General features: G+C 45.8%; 1 protein-coding gene across 2 annotated transcripts in view; it reads right to left on the reverse strand.

Annotated features, from left to right (window-relative positions):
- Positions 1 to 3,824: 3,824 nt before the first annotated feature.
- Positions 3,825 to 18,096, reverse strand: part of LOC134988659 (pregnancy-specific beta-1-glycoprotein 3-like) — a 270,727-nt gene continuing 256,455 nt past the window's right edge. For both annotated transcript variants that reach the window (XM_063950568.1, XM_063950567.1), the window contains one exon: positions 3,825 to 4,600. The gene's annotated coding sequence lies outside the window, so the exon portion shown is untranslated. The remainder of the gene's footprint in view (positions 4,601 to 18,096) is intronic.

Here is an 18,096-nt window from a genome sequence, read left to right on the forward strand (position 1 = left end):
TCAAGCCCCGCATCATATCGTCCCATTTCCCTCTTAAATTTAGATTACAAAATCCTAACAAAAATTCTGACCGATAGATTGAAGTTCTCTCTACCACAAGTTATCCATCCTGATCAAACAGGGTTCATTTGCGGACGCCACTCTGTCCGGAATGTTAGACGGTATTGGCTACTATTCAACATCTGACTGTTCCTAATACTCGTGACTCCTCCCCCAATGTAGTTTTAACTTTAGATGCAGAAAAGGCCTTCGATCTCATAACATAGCCTCATTTATTTTTGACTTTAGAGAAATTCGGTTACCCTTCTTCATTTATTTTGCTATTCAAAACCTTATATACCTCCCCAAAATCCCAACTTATATGTAATGGTTACTCCTCTACTCCGTTTAACATATATAAAGGCACGAGGCAGGGGTGTCCACTTTCCTCCTTGCTGTTTGCGTTGGCAATTGAACCCCTTGTGGTTTCCATTCGTAATTCTCCACTTATTGATGGTATTCGGATTGGCGATGTTGTTCTGAAGACGGCTCTCTTCGCGGACGATATGTTATTATTTCTTTCCCGACCTGATATCACGATCCCCAATGTAATGTCCCTGATACATTCCTTCGGGAGCGTGGCGGGCTTCAGGATTAACATCGCTAAGTCTGTACTACTTACTGTATCTAGTCCTCGGTCAGCCAAACCCTCTTCTTCCTCAACGCAATCCCATTTTACTAAAGTTAACAGTATCAAATATTTAGGTGTTCGTATCCCCTCTGACCTTTCTTCCTTATACAAACTAAATTTTTCTCCGATCCTTACAAAAATCTCGACCTTATATGACGCCTGGATGAATCTACCCCTTTCCCTTCTTGGCCGTCTAGCAATTGTTAAGAGTATAATCTTTCCGAAGATTTTCTATGCCCTTCAAATGCTTCCAATTGGACTCTCCAAATCAGATTTTTCCAAATTTGATAGTCTCACTTCACGTTTTTTATTGAATCACAAACGTCCTAGAATTGCCCTAGATAAACTTCAATCTCCTCGCTCCAAAGGAGGAATGAACGCCCCTAATCTCCATAGATATTTTCTTTCTGTACAATTTCGGGTTATTAATGATTGGATACTAAATTCTTCCACTTACACTGATCTAGCATTAGACTGTGCCATCTTCTCTCCATTCGCTCTTAGTGCCTTGCTTCACTCTAAACAAGGGGACATTCCACCCAACATTTTACAGAACATACTGTTTCATGATGTTTATTTGGCATGGAAATCAATTAACAAAAAATTACTCAGAAATCACCTCTCATCTCCTTACGTCCCTCTATGGGGAAATCCTTCATTCCCACCCTCACTAACAAATGCTGACTATCTGAATTGGAAACAGAAAGGTCTGTTTTTAGCTTCACAAATCTTTGACCCGGGAGGGCTTATACTTACCTATTCAGAACTGAAACTTACGTATCAGCTATCTGATCGGACCTTCTTTATGTACTTACAATCTAGACACTATGCACTATCCCTGACTCCATCCACGCGCTTTACCCTTTCCACAGACCCTCTAAATAGTTTATTTACTGCTCTAAAATCTATGCCATACCACACTAAAATGCTTTATTCTCTTCTTTCCCCTACCGCTACATCACCGGCATGGTCAAAGCTTTTAAAAGCATGGCATTCTGATATAGTAACTATACAAACCGACGCCGACGTTATTAATCATTTTGAAACAACACTGAAGCATTTGAAATCCTCATATTTACAAGAGGTACATCTAAAAACATTACACAGAGCATATATTTCTCCATATCAGAGAGCCCGCATGTTCCCTGACAACGATAGCTCTTGTCTGAAATGCCGTGCCTCTAAGGCAGATTTTTTCCATTGCATGTGGAGTTGTGGGAAAATCAAACGCTTTTGGTGTAAATTACTCAATTACATAAACTTTTTGTTCGATCTCCATCTCCTCCCGAATCCTTCTGCTTGTCTCTTAGCCGATTTTAGGGACTGGGACCTGGGTACTCGCAAGTCAACCATTTTGCCTTTACTATCGATTATAGTCACAGTAGCCAAGAAAATTATTCTAGTTCATTGGATATCCAGGACTACTCCATCCATATTGGAAGTTAGACAAAAATTACTTCAATTAATGTATTTTGATAGGAGGGATACCTTTCCAGATTTAAACAGAAATGTAGAGAAATTTCATTCGAAATGGGAACCTTTCATTTCATCCTTAGATCTCTCCACACAAAATACCATCATGGAAATTTTTGGAAACACGGAATGGCAACTTTTGCGTAACCTTACTTAGGTATACTCACGCGCACAACCTTTTTAACCCCCTGATAGGTGCTACTAAATTTGATAATATGTTTGGTTTCAGTCTGGGTTCAGGACAAACTGAGAGTTTTCTAAACGGTAATTATCTGGTGTCACGAATATCTACCTTCCCCTATCCCCCTTCAAAACCCCTCCCATATCCTGTTTTGTAGTTTTACTCTGTTGTTATTTTATTCTTTATTTTTTCTTTTACTTTGCTTTATTTTATTTTTCTGTGTGATCTTATAGTGAGAACTGCGATGTTGGCTTCTCTAACTAAGTTTAGTCAGGTATGGCTTTTCATAAAGGTATATGTTTTTTATTACTCCAAAATTATTACATATTCACTAGCTCTCCTGTGGATGCTGATCTCATTTTTGTCAAGTATCCCTTTCAAACTGTGGAGGGTTCTGCATATATTGAGGGATATGCTTTGTTACTTTATTTTTCTTTCTTTTGCCTTAGATTCCCTTATATGGGAACTATACTTCTTCTCTAACAGAACTTCTAATTTGTTAAACCTATTTTCCTGTAATGCCTTCATCGTTGTATTCCTTGTAAATGCATACGCTGTCATGCTGATTATCTTAAATAATAATAAAGAAATTGTTGTTTAAAAAAAAAAAAAAGTTCTATCTCTACCCGACTTAAGGAGACATCCTATAAACTATATTATCGGTGGTATTACACCCCGGAGAAACTGTCTAGGATGTTCCCTTCTGCTACCCCGCTTTGTTGGCGAGGATGCGGTCAGCGGGGAACTCTATTCCATATCTAGTGGACCTGTCCACAAATAGCCCGCTTCTGGAATAGGGTACTTGATATACTGAAATCCATATTGGGGTTGGCGCTCGAACTGGACCCGTGGGTATGTTTATTGGCTCGCCCATATGCAGATCTCGACCCTCTTTTGAATAAATTATTTCCCCATATATTTGTGGCCGCTAAATCCTTAATAGCTAAAAATTGGAAGGCCTCCGCTGCTCCTACTATCCCTGCCCTGAATAATTATATTTGGTTCGTTGCTAACATGGAGAAGATCACCTGCTATCTACATGACTGTCCCCACAAATTTGTACTTGTATGGGGCCCCTGGCTGCTTATGATGTCCCCCCCACATTGATGTTCAATATGCTTTTTTGTCCATGTTTACTGAATTCCTAGCCATGCTGTTTCTGGACCCTCCCTCCGGGCGGCGTCCCGCCCTCTTGGACCCTTTCTTGTCATCGAGCTATAACCAGCCCATATGTCTGTATTTATATAGCTATGCTCACGCACTGTATTTTGTTACTTTAGGAGTATTTTCCTCATAGCTTTGATCGGCCCTGTTCTTTTCTTTTGTATCTGCTCTTTTCTTCTTTCTTCCCGCCCCCCCCCTTTTTCCTTTCCCTTTCCCCCCCTCTGTTTCTGTTCCACTTGTATATGGTCCCCCCTTGAGGGACACCTTTGTTTGTTTAGTTAATTGAAAAAAAAAACATTATTGAAAAACTCCGTGGAGACTGGTTTTCACCTTTTATTGTACAATTGTATCTGATATGTATGCTTTTTGTCTCTCCCGGTACAAATAAAGAGTTTAAAAAAAAAAAAGAGAATGAAGTAGGAGTACTTCACAGATATATAAGGAAAATGTACTTATATGTATTCATAAATCATATACATTATTATTATTATCCTTTATTACTATAGTGCCACAAGAGGCTCGCAGCGCCTTACATATATATTTGTGATGCATGAGCCATAGAAATAGAAGGTGTAATGGTCACACACTAGAGTTATAGTATTATATACTTTCCTGTATAGGACACAGCAACCGCGTCTGCGCATGACACAGGTTATTGGAGGGAAATCAGGGAACAAGTAAAAGAGGTTTCTGTAGAGCAGAGCGGTCATGGTCTGGGGTCTGGAGATGGGTATAAATCCACCCCAGGGAGACTGTCCTCCATCCGACCAGAATACAGCGGTGTGGGGAAAACTGGGCACCTGGTTTATTCTCTCAGGGGTGGTCGTCCAACAAAGTTACTAAATGAGCAGGAAGTCACGTTGCTCTGTAGGTTATAGATCCTCAGGATGTTACAGATCCTCGGGAGGTTACAGTTCCTCGGAATGTTAGAAGAGCCTCAAGATCACTTCTGGCAATCTCCAGGATTCTCCCGTATTGTCTAATGTCCTTCTCAGTGATCATGGTGTGTAGAGGAGGGTAGCAAGCAGGAGACCATCAGTTAGTAATGAACAAAGCTCAATGTAAATCTGACAAATGCTGTGTACAGTATCCAGGAGGCCAATAACAGAAACCTGCGGACAGATGAGAGTAGAGGAGGAATGTGAAATAATACTGTATTATAGCAACTTTATAACAGCTCTGAAGAGTCTGATGTGAAGCAACATTTCCCCTCAGAGTCACTGCACCCTGCATAGTAACAACAAATCCTACAGGAGTTTGTATGGGTAATAATAAGAATTTACTCACCGGTAATTCTATTTCTCGTAGTCCGTAGTGGATGCTGGGAACTCCGTAAGGACCATGGGGGAATAGACGGGCTCCGCAGGAGACTGGGCACTCTAAAAGAAAGATTAGGTACTATCTGGTGTGCACTGGCTCCTCCCTCTATGCCCCTCCTCCAGACCTCAGTTAAGGAAACTGTGCCCGGAAGAGCTGATGCAACAAGGAAAGGATTTGGAATCCAGGGTAAGACTCATACCAGCCACACCAATCACACTGTACAACTTGTGATAACCATACCCAGTTAACAGTATGAACAACAACTGAGCCTCATTTTACGGATGGCTCATAACAATAACCCTTTAGTTAAGCAATAACTATATACATGTATTGCAGAGAGTCCGCACTTGGGACGGGCGCCCAGCATCCACTACGGACTACGAGAAATAGAATTACCGGTGAGTAAATTCTTATTTTCTCTGACATCCTAGTGGATGCTGGGAACTCCGTAAGGACCATGGGGATTATACCAAAGCTCCCAAACGGGCGGGAGAGTGCGGATGACTCTGCAGCACCGCATGAGCAAACTCAAGGTCCTCCTCAGCCAGGGTATCAAACTTGTAGAACTTAGCAAACTTGTTTGACCCCGACCAAGCAGCAGCTCGGCAAAGCTGTAAAGCCGAGACCCCTCGGGCAGCCGCCCAAGAAGAGCCCACCTTCCTTGTGGAATGGGCTTTCACCGATTTTGGATGCGGCAATCCAGCCGCAGAGTGAACCCGCTGAATCGTGCTATAGATCCAGCGAGCAATAGTCTGCTTCGAAGCAGGAGCGCCAACCTTGTTGGCTGCATACAGAATAAACAGCGAGTCAGACTTTCTGACTCCCGCCGTTCTGGAAACATACATTTTCAAAGCCCGGACTACGTCCAGCAACTTGGAATCCTCCAAGTCCCTAGTAGCCGCAGTCACCACAATAGGCTGGTTCAAATGAAACGATGATACCACCCTGGGGAGAAATTGGGACGAGTCCTCAATTCTGCCCTGTCCATATGGAAGATCAGATAAGGGCATTTACATGACAAAACCGCCAAATCTGACACACGCCTAGCCGAAGCTAAGGCCAATAGCATGACCACTTTCCATGTGAGATATTTTAGCTCCACGGTCTTAAGTGGCTCAAACCAGTGGGATTTCAGGAAATCCAACACAACGTTAAGATCCCAAGGTGCCACCGGTGGCACAAAAGGAGGCTGAATATGCAGCACCCCCGGAGCAACGTCTGAATTTCAGGCAGTGAAGCCAGTTCTTTTTGAGAGAAAAATGGATAGGGCCGAAATCTTGACCTTTATGGATCCTAATTTTAGGCCCATAGTCACTCTTGACTGTAGGAAGTGCAGGAATCGACCCCGCTGGAATTCCTCTGTAGGGCCTTCCCGGCCTCACACCAAGCAACCTATTTTCGCTATATACAGTGAAAAAGTCTTGCTGTCACGTCTTTCCTAGCCTTTATCAGCGTAGGAATAACTGCATCCGGAATGCCCTTTTCCGCTATGATCCGGCGTTCAACCGGCATGCCGTCAAATGCAGCCGCGGTAAGTCTTGGAACAGACAGGGCCCCTGTTGCAACATGTCCTGTCTGAGAGGCAGAAGCCCAGAGTCCTCTGAGAGCATTTCTTGCAGCTCCGGGTACAGAGTCCTTCTTGGCCCATTCGGAGCAAAGAATATTGTTCTCACTCCTCCTTTTATTACAATTCTCAGCCCTTGGGTATGAGAGGAAGAGGAGGGAATACATAGACCGACTGGAACACCCACAGTGTTACTAGTGCGACCACAGCTATCACCTGAGGGTCCCTTGACCCGGCTTAAAACCTTTTTTAGCTTTTTATTGAGGTGGGACGCCATCTAGTCCACCTGAGGCAGTTCCCATCAATTTGCAAACTGCGTGAAGACTTCCTGATGAAGTCCCCACTTTCCCGGGTGGAGGTCGTGCCTGCTGTGGAAGTCTGCTTCCCAGTTGTCCACTACCGGAATGAACACTGCTGACAGTGCACTTACTTGATTCTCCGCCCAGCGAAGAATTCTGGTGGCTTCTACCCTCGCCACCCTGCTCCTTGTGCCGCCTTGGCGGTTTACATGAACCCCTGTGGTCTGACTGGATCAGAACCGGTTGGTCGCGAAGCAGGATCTCCGCTTGACTTAGGGCGTTGTATATGGCCCTTAGTTCCAGGATATTGATGTGAAGGCAAGTCTGTTGACTTGACCACAGACCTTGGAAATTTCTTTCCTGTGTAACTGCCCCCCACCCTCGGAGGCTTGCATCCGTGGTCACCAGGATCCAGTCCTGAATGCCGAATCTGCGACCCTCAAGAAGGTGAGCACTCTGCAGCCACCACAGGAGAGACACCCTGGCCCTGGGGGATAGGGTGATTAACCGATGCATCTGAAGAGGTGATCCGGACCACTTGCCAGTAAGTCCCATTGGAAGGTCCTCGCATGGAACCTGCCTAAGGGGATGGCCTCGTATGATGCCACCATCCTTCCCAGGACTCGAGTGCAGTGATGCACTGACACCTGTTTTGGTTTTAATAGATTCCTGACCAGTGTCATGAGCTCCTGAGCTCTCTCTATCGGGAGATAAACCCTTTTCTGGTCTGTGTCTAGGATCGTGCCTAGGAGAGGCAGATGAGCTGTAGGAACCAACTGCGACTTTGGAATATATAGAATCCAGCCGTGTTGCCGTTACACTTCCAGAGAAAGTGATACGCTGTTCAGCAACTGCTCTCTTGATCTCGCTTGTATGAGGAGATCGTCCAAGTACGTGATAATAGTGACACCTTGCTTCCGCAGGAGCACAATCATATCCGCCATTACCTTGGTTATGACAATCCCGTACCGCAATTCTGAGGTACGCCTAATGAGGTGGATAAATGAGGACATGAAGGTATGCATCCCTTATGACCCTATTCACGATAAAGTCTCCCTCTTTTTAGGCTTGCCCTGACCGCTCTTAGCGATTCCATCTTGAACTTGAACCTTCTCAGGTATATGTTCAGGGATTTTTAATTCAATATGGGTCTGACCGAACCGTCTGGTTTCGGGATTACAACATCGTCGAATAATAACACCCTCTTGTTGAAGGAGGGGACCCTTGACCACCACCTGTTAAAGATACAATTTGTGAATTGCAGTTAACACTGGCTCCCCCTCTTGGGGGGAAGCCCGCATGGCCGTCGGTGAGGGGGCATCTTCTCACAGTCCAGCTTGTATCTCTGAGACACAATATCTATTGCCCAGGGACCTAACAGGAAGTGAACCCACTTGTGGCTGAACTTACGAAGGCGTGTCCCCACCGGGCCTAGCTCCGCCTGTGGAGCCCCAGCGGCATAGGTGGATTTTTGTAGGGGCCGGGGAGGACTTCTGTTCCTGGGAACTAGCTGTGTTGATCCCGGCTCTGACAAGAAAGGACGCACCTCAGACTTTCTTGTTTCTTTATTCGAAAGGCTGCATTTAATAATGTCGTGCTTTCTTAGGCTGTGCAGGAATATAAGGCAAACTAGCAGAATTACCAGCTATAGCTGTGGAGACCAGGCCCGAGAACTCTTCTCCACACAATCCTCAGCCTTCCATATGCCTCTTAAGTCGGCATCATCTGTCCAATGCATATTCTTCAGGACACGTCAAGCAGAGATCGACATAGCTTTGACTCTAGGACCCAGTATACTCATGTCTCTTTGGGCATGCTTTATAACTATATATCTATCACTTAAGACAGCATCTTTAATATATTTACTAGGGTCTCAATCTCTGCTGATAAGGTACCTGTCCACGCTGCCACAGCGCTATAAACCCATGCTGACACAAACGCCGGTCTGGGTAGTATACTAGAATGTGCACGCTATCTGCAGGATCCCTGAGAATAGCAAGTGCTACCGTCTGTGCAAACAGTACACCCTAGGGGAAGATTCTCAACACATCCTGGCCCTAGTGGGGAAAGGATACAGCCTGAGAATTCTCTTGTGGGAAGCTGCCGTCTCTTGTCTGGAGATTCCCGCTCTTTTTCCTCATGAGAGGAGGGAAATTTACCTCAGCATTCTTCCCCTTAAACATGTGTACTCTCGTGTCAGGGACAGATGAGTCATCAGTGATATGCAAATCATCTTTTATTTCAATATCATATATTGAATACCTTCTAGCCATCTTGGCTGTAACTTTTAGTATGTATGCAAGTGCGCGACCAACAGCAGCAGGTAAGAGGAAGGTCAATTCCTCAAAAACTAGACAATAGAGAAAAAGATATGTATACCCGCGCTGGCTGTGCAAATCAATATTAAAAATACATTAGCAATAAATTAGAATAGTAATAATTATAATAATAATAAGGATGGTTTGTTCTATGTAAAAAAAGTAACAATTTATTTATATATCACATATAACACTACTAAAAAGAAGGAATTCCTTTTGCCACAAGGTGGCAGTAAAACTGAGATATATCTTTATCTGGTAAAACTTTCATAGGTTTCACATTCTCCTGTATTAGAGTTTGTCCATTCCTATAGGCTAGGACAGCCTCCCTTTGTGCATTCACTGTAAGGTAAATAATTACCGGATCCCCACGTTGGTAAGCATCAGCCTTGGAGCAAGTCCATTTGTAGCTGTAGGGGTGCTGGTTAGACCGGTTGGATGATTTGATTCAGTGGTGGGAGCGAGGTCCAAAAGATGTGCCGAAGGATGACAGGGCAGGAGCATATCCTGAGGAAGCTGGACTGTACCAGTGAAACGCGTTGAGCTTACTTCATCTAATCTGGACTTCACTCTCCAATTGGCCTGCAAAGCCCTGTCATCCTTCGGCACATCTTTTGGACCTCGCTCCCACCACTGAATCAAATCATCCAACCGGTCTAACCAGCACCCCTACAGCTACAAATGGACTTGCTCCAAGGCTGATGCTTACCAACGTGGGGATCCGGTAATTATTTACCTTACAGTGAATGCACAAAGGGAGGCTGTCCTAGCCTATAGGAATGGACAAACTCTAATACAGGAGAATGTGAAACCTATGAAAGTTTTACCAGATAAAGATATATCTCAGTTTTACTGCCACCTTGTGGCAAAAGGAATTCCTTCTTTTTAGTAGTGTTATATGTGATATATAAATAAATTGTTACTTTTTTACATAGAACAAACCATCCTTATTATTATTATTATTACTATTCTAATTTATTGCTAATGTATTTTTAATATTGATTTGCACAGCCAGCGCGGGTATACATATCTTTTTCTCTATTGGCTGTAACTTTGCATTATCGTAGTCGACAGTGGAGTTAAACTCCGTGTCGATACCAGTGTTTGTTATTTTGGATAGTGAGCATTGAGAGACTCTGAACGTCTCTGTGACATAGGGACAGACATGGGTAGATTTCCTGTCTGTTCCCTAACTTTTTTTGTGCAATAAATTCACCTAAGCACTTACACATATCCAAACAGGTGTCGGCGTTGTCGACGGAGACACCCTCTCACATACATATCCGCTCTATAACCTCCTTAGAGGAGCCTTTTACCTCAGACATGTCGACACACGCGTACCGACACACCACACACACAGGGGATGCTCTATTTGAAGACAGTTCCCCCACAAGGCCCTTTGGAGAAACAGAGAGAGAGTATGCCAGCACACACCCCAGCGCTATATAACCCTGGGATTACACTACAACTCAGTGTTTACCCAGTAACTGCTGTATATACAATTTTTGCGCCTAAATTTATGTGCACCCCCTCTCTTTTCACCCTTCGTGTACCAGGATACTGCAGGGGAGAGCCTGGGGAGCTTCCTTCCAGCGGAGCTGTGAAGAGAAAATGGCGCTGGTGTGCTGAGGAAGAAGGCCCCGCCCCCTCAGCGGCGGGCTTCTGTCCTGTTTATGACTAAAAATGGCGGGGGTTTTACACATATACAGTCACAGACTGTATTATGTGTATTTTTATGCCAAAGGTATTTTTATAGCTGCCCAGGGCGCCCCCCCCAGCGCCCTGCACCCTACAGTGACCGGAGTGTGTGGTGTGCTGTGGGAGCAATGGCGCACAGCTGCGGTGCTGTGCGCTACCTTAATGAAGACAGGAGTCTTCTGCCGCCAATTTCATCGCTTCTCTTCTGTCTTCTGGCTCTTCAAGGGGGACGGCGGCGCGGCTCCGGGAACGGACGATCGAGGTCAGGCCCTATGTTCGAACCCTCTGGAGCTAATGGTGTCCAGTAGCCTTAGAAGCACAAGCTAGCTGCAAGCAGGTAGGTTTGCTTCTCTCCCCTCAGTCCCACGTAGCAGTGAGTCTGTTGCCAGCAGATCTCACTGAAAATAAAAAACCTAACAAATACTTTCTTTCTAGCAAGCTCAGGAGAGCCCACTAGGAGCACCCAGCTCTGGCCGGGCACAGATTCTAACTGAGGTCTGGAGGAGGGGCATAGAGGGAGGAGCCAGTGCACACCAGATAGTACCTAATCTTTCTTTTAGAGTGCCCAGTCTCCTGCGGAGCCCGTCTATTCCCCCATGGTCCTTACGGAGTTCCCAGCATCCACTAGGACGTCAGAGAAAATAGGATTTTAATTACCTACCTGTAAATCATTTTCTCGTAGTCCGTAGAGGATACTGGGGTTCCATTTAGTACCATGGGGTATAGACGGGTCCACTAGGAGCCATGGGTACTTTTAGAATTTGATAGTATGGGCTAGCTCCTCCCTCTATGCCCCTCCTACCAGACTCAGTTTAGAAACTGTGCCCGAGGAGATGGACATACTTTGAGAGAAGGATAGATAAGGATAGTGGTGAGATTCCGAACCAGCACACAGAAAACAAATCGGAAAGCCATGCTAACCCAACTTGAAAACAGGCACAGCAACAGCTGAACCAAACAACAATACTAAACAAAGTAACAATGCAGGAAAACGAAGCACTGGGCGGACACTCAGCATCCTCTACGGACTACGAGAAAAGGATTTACCGGCAGGTAATTAAAATACGTTTTTCTCTGACATTCTAGAGGATGCTGGGGTCCACATTAATACCATGGGGAAGTACCAAAGCTCCCAAACCGGGCGGGAGAGTGCTGAGGTTCCTGCAGAACTGATTGACCAAACTGAAGGTCCTCAGAGGCCAAAGTATCGAACTTGTAGAACTTAGCAAACGTGTTCAAACCCGACCAAGTAGAAGCTCGGCAGAGCAGTAAAGCCGAGACACCCCGGGCAGCCGCCCAAGAAGAACCCACTGACCTAGTAGAGTGGGCCTGTACAGATTTTGGAAACTGCAATCCTGCCATGGAATAAGCATGCTGGATAGTGAACCTGATCCAGCGCACAATGGACTGCTTTAAAACAGGACACCCAATCTTATTGGGATCATAAATAACAAACAGCGAGTCTGACTTTCTGTGACGAGCCGTTCGCTTCACATACACCTTCAAAGCCATCACAACATCCAAAGACGTTGACGTAGCAGAGGTGTCGGTTACAATCGGAACCACAATAGGTTGGTTGATTTAGGAAGAAATTGCTGACAAGATCTGAATTCAGCTCTGTTTTCATGGAAAATTAAATAGGGGCTCTTGTGAGACAACGCCCCCAGCTCCGACACACGTCTTGCTGAAGCCAAGGCCAACAGTGTGAGATATTTTACGTCTGCCTCCTGTAACAGTTCAAACTAGTCCAATTGAAGGAACTGCAGCACCAAATTGAGATCCCAAGGTGCCGTGGAAGGCACAAAGGGAGTTTGGGTGTGCAGAACACCTTTCGAGAACATCTGGACCTCAGGGAGAGAAGCCAATTGTTTCTGAAAGAAAATGGATAAGGCCGAAATCTGGACTTTAATGGAGCCCATACGTAGACCCACATCCACCCCTGATTGCAGAAAAAACAGGAAACGTCCCAGATGAAATTCCGCCGCAGAATATTTTCTGCTCTCACACAAAGAGACGTATTTCTTCCAAAAACGGTGGTAACATTTAGATGTTATCCCCTTTTCTGCTTGGATCACAGTCAGGATGACCATGTCAAGGATCCCTCTCCAGGCTAGAATCAGCCGTACAACTTCCATGCCGTTAAAAGTAGTGATGAGCGGGTTCGGTTTCTCGGAAACCGAACCCCCCCGAACTTCAGCCTTTTTACACGGGTCCGAGGCAGGTTCGAACCTTCCCGCCTTGCTCGGCTAACCCGAGCGCGCCCGAACGTCATCATCCCACTGTTGGATTCTCGCGAGGCTCGGATTCTATCGCGAGACTCGGATTCTATATAAGGAGCCGCGCGTCGCCGCCATTTTCACACGTGCATTGAGATTGATAGGGAGAGGACGTGGCTGGCGTCCTCTCCGTTTATAGAGAAGAGAGTAGAGAGTTAGAGACACTATTTGGTATTTACTAATTTTGGGGAGCATATTAGGACTGGAGTACTACTACTTGCTGATAGTGTGACCATTGACCACCAGTTTAATTAATCCGTTCTCTGCCTGAAAAAAAACGATACACAGTGTGACACAGTCACATACCATATCTGTGCTCAGCCTCAGTGTGCTGCATCATCATATGTAATACTGTATATCTGACTGTGCTGAGTGCTCACTGCTCACACAGCTTAATTGTGGGGGAGACTGGGGAGCAGTTAGAGCAGGAGTACATAAATAATATATTTTAAGTACAGTGCACACTTTTGCTGCCAGAGTGCCACACTGCCAGTGTGACTGACCAGTGACCACACTGACCACCAGTATATTGTGATTGTCTGCTTAGGACGGAGTACTACTTGCTGATAGTGTGACCAGTGACCAGTGACCACCACCAGTTTAATTAATCCGTTCTCTGCCTGAAAAAAAAACGATACACAGTGTAACACAGTCACATACCATATCTGTGCTCAGCCCAGTGTGCTGCATCATATGTAATACTGTATATCATTATCTGACTGTGCTGAGTGCTCACTGCTCACACAGCTTAATTGTGGGGGAGACTGGGGAGCAGTTATAGCAGGAGTACATATTTTAAGTACAGTGCACACTTTTGCTGCCAGAGTGCCACTGCCAGTGTGACTGACCAGTGACCACTGACCACCAGTATATTGTGATTGTCTGCTGACCACCAGTATATTGTGATTGTCTGCCTGAAAAAGTTAAACACTCGTCGTGTGGTGTTTTTATAAACGCATTCTGCAGACAGTGTCCAGCAGGTCCGTCATTACATAATATATATATACCTGTCCGGCTGCAGTACTAGTGTGATATATATATATATATATTTTAATTTTATCTCATTATCATCCAGTCTATATTAGCAGCAGACACAGTACGGTAGTCCACGGCTGTAGCTACCTCTGTGTCGGCAGTCGCTGGTCCATCCATAATTGTATACCACCTACCCGTGTTTTTTTTTTCTATCTTCTTGATACTAGTAGCTTACTTTAGGAGTCTGCAGTGCTGATAGACAGTGTCCAGCAGGTCCGTCATTACATAATATATATATATACCTGTCCGGCTGCAGTACTAGTGTGATATATATATATATATATTTTATTTTTATCTCATTATCATCCAGTCTATATTAGCAGCAGACACAGTACGGTAGTCCACGGCTGTAGCTACCTCTGTGTCGGCAGTCGCTCGTCCATCCATAAGTATACTAGTATCCATCCATCTCCATTGTTTACCTGAGGTGCCTTTTAGTTGTGCCTATTAAAATATGGAGAACAAAAATGTTGAGGTTCCAAAAATAGGGAAAGATCAAGATCGACTTCCACCTCGTGCTGAAGCTGCTGCCACTAGTCATGGCCGAGACGATGAAATGCCAGCAACGTCGTCTGCCAAGGCCGATGCCCAATGTCATAGTACAGAGCATGTAAAATCCAAAACACCAAATATCAGTAAAAAATGGACTCAAAAATCTAAAATAAAATTGTCGGAGGAGAAGCGTAAACTTGCCAATATGCCATTTACCACACGGAGTGGCAAGGAACGGCTGAGGCCCTGGCCTATGTTCATGGCTAGTGGTTCAGCTTCACATGAGGATGGAAGCACTCAGCCTCTCGCTAGAAAAAAGAAAAGACTCAAGCTGGCAAAAGCACAGCAAAGAACTGTGCGTTCTTCGAAATCCCAAATCCACAAGGAGAGTCCAATTGTTTCGGTTGCGATGCCTGACCTTCCCAACACTGGACGTGAAGAGCATGCGCCTTCCACCATTTGCACGCCCCCTGCAAGTGCTGGAAGGAGCACCCGCAGTCCAGTTCCTGATAGTCAGATTGAAGATGTCAGTGTTGAAGTACACCAGGATGAGGAGGATATGGGTGTTGCTGGCGCTGGGGAGGAAATTGACAAGGAGGATTCTGATGGTGAGGTGGTTTGTTTAAGTCAGGCACCCGGGGAGACACCTGTTGTCCGTGGGAGGAATAGGGCCATTGACATGCCTGGTGAAAATACCAAAAAAATCAGCTCTTCGGTGTGGAAGTATTTCAACAGAAATGCGGACAACATTTGTCAAGCCGTGTGTTGCCTTTGTCAAGCTGTAATAAGTAGGGGTAAGGACGTTAACCACCTCGGAACATCCTCCCTTATACGTCACCTGCAGCGCATTCATAATAAGTCAGTGACAAGTTCAAAAACTTTGGGCGACAGCGGAAGCAGTCCACTGACCAGTAAATCCCTTCCTCTTGTAACCAAGCTCACGCAAACCACCCCACCAACTCCCTCAGTGTCAATTTCCTCCTTCCCCAGGAATGCCAATAGTCCTGCAGGCTATGTCACTGGCAATTCTGACGAGTCCTATCCTGCCTGGGATTCCTCCGATGCATCCTTGCGTGTAACGCCTACTGCTGCTGGCGCTGCTGTTGTTGCTGGTGGGAGTCGATGGTCATCCCAGAGGGGAAGTCGTAAGACCACTTTTACTACTTCCACCAAGCAATTGACTGTCCAACAGTCCTTTGCGATGAAGATGAAATATCACAGCAGTCATCCTGCTGCAAAGCGGATAACTGAGGCCTTGGCATCCTGGGTGGTGAGAAACGTGGTTCCGGTATCCATCATTACTGCAGAGGCAACTAGAGACTTGTTGGAGGTACTGTGTCCCCGGTACCAAATACCATCTAGGTTCCATTTCTCTAGGCAGGCGATACCGAAAATGTACACAGACCTCAGAAAAAGAGTCACCAGTGTCCTAAAAAATGCAGCTGTACCCAATGTCCACTTAACCACGGACATGTGGACAAGTGGAGCAGGGCAGGGTCAGGACTATATGACTGTGACAGCCCACTGGGTAGATGTATGGACTCCCGCCGCAAGAACAGCAGCGGCGGCACCAGTAGCAGCATCTCGCAAACGCCAACTCTTTCCTAGGCAGGCTACGCTTTGTATCACCGCTTTCCAGAATACGCACACAGCTGAAAACCTCTTACGGCAACTGAGGAAGATCATCGCGGAATGGCTTACCCCAATTGGACTCTCCTGTGGATTTGTGGCATCGGACAATGCCAGCAATATTGTGTGTGCATTAAATCTGGGCAAATTCCAGCACGTCCCATGTTTTGCACATACCTTGAATTTGGTGGTGCAGAATTATTTAAAAAACGAGAGGGGCGTGCAAGATATGCTGTCGGTGGCCAGAAGAATTGCGGGACACTCTCGGCGTACAGGCACCACGTACAGAAGACTGGAGCACCACCAAAAACGCCTGAACCTGCCCTGCCATCATCTGAAGCAAGAAGTGGTAACGAGGTGGAATTCAACCCTATATATGCTTCAGAGGTTGGAGGAGCAGCAAAAGGCCATTCAAGCCTATACAATTGAGCACGATATAGGAGGTGGAATGCACCTGTCTCAAGCGCAGTGGAGAATGATTTCAACGTTGTGCAAGGTTCTGCTGCCCTTTGAACTTGCCACACGTGAAGTCAGTTCAGACACTGCCAGCCTGAGTCAGGTCATTCCCCTCATCAGGCTTTTGCAGAAGAAGCTGGAGACATTGAAGGAGGAGCTAACACAGAGCGATTCCGCTAGGCATGTGGGACTTGTGGATGGAGCCCTTAATTCGCTTAACAAGGATTCACGGGTGGTCAATCTGTTGAAATCAGAGCACTACATTTTGGCCACCGTGCTCGATCCTAGATTTAAAACCTACCTTGGATCTCTCTTTCCGGCAGACACAAGTCTGCTGGGGTTCAAAGACCTGCTGGTGAGAAAATTGTCAAGTCAAGCGGAACGCGACCTGTCAACATCTCCTCCTTCGCATTCTCCCGCAACTGGGGGTGCGAGGAAAAGGCTCAGAATTCCGAGCCCACCCGCTGGCGGTGATGCAGGGCAGTCTGGAGCGACTGCTGATGCTGACATCTGGTCCGGACTGAAGGACCTGCCAACGATTACGGACATGTCGTCTACTGGCACTGCATATGATTCTCTCCCCATTGAAAGAATGGTGGAGGATTATATGAGTGACCGCATCCAAGTAGGCACGTCAGACAGTCCGTACTTATACTGGCAGGAAAAAGAGGCAATTTGGAGGCCCTTGCACAAACTGGCTTTATTCTACCTAAGTTGCCCTCCCACAAGTGTGTACTCCGAAAGAGTGTTTAGTGCAGCCGCTCACCTTGTCAGCAATCGGCGTACGAGGTTACTTCCAGAAAATGTGGAGAAGATGATGTTCATTAAAATTAATTATAATCAATTCCTCCGTGGAGACATTGACCAGCAGCAATTGCCTCCACAAAGTACACAGGGAGCTGAGATGGTGGATTCCAGTGGGGACGAATTGATAATCTGTGAGGAGGGGGATGTACACGGTGATATATCGGAGGATGATGATGAGGTGGACATCTTGCCTCTGTAGAGCCAGTTTGTGCAAGGAGAGATTAATTGCTTCTTTTTTGGTGGGGGTCCAAACCAACCCGTCATTTCAGTCACAGTCGTGTGGCAGACCCTGTCACTGAAATGATGGGTTGGTTAAAGTGTGCATGTCCTTTTTATACAACATAAGGGTGGGTGGGAGGGCCCAAGGACAATTCCATCTTGCACCTCTTTTTTCTTTTCTTTTTCTTTGCATCATGTGCTGATTGGGGAGGGTTTTTTTGGAAGGGACATCCTGCGTGACACTGCAGTGCCACTCCTAGATGGGCGAGGTGTTTGTGTCGGCCACTTGGGTCGCTTATCTTACTCACACAGCTACCTCATTGCGCCTCTTTTTTTCTTTGTGTCATGTGCTGTTTGGGGAGTGTTTTTTGGAAGGGCCATCCTGCGTGACACTGCAGTGCCACTCCTAGATGGGCCAGGTGTTTGTGTCGGCCACTAGGGTCGCTTAGCTTACTCACACAGCTACCTCATTGCGCCTCTTTTTTTCTTTGCGTC

The sequence above is a fragment of the Pseudophryne corroboree genome, chromosome 2 (genome assembly GCF_028390025.1).
Source record: "Pseudophryne corroboree isolate aPseCor3 chromosome 2, aPseCor3.hap2, whole genome shotgun sequence".
NCBI classification, from domain to species: domain Eukaryota; kingdom Metazoa; phylum Chordata; class Amphibia; order Anura; family Myobatrachidae; genus Pseudophryne; species Pseudophryne corroboree.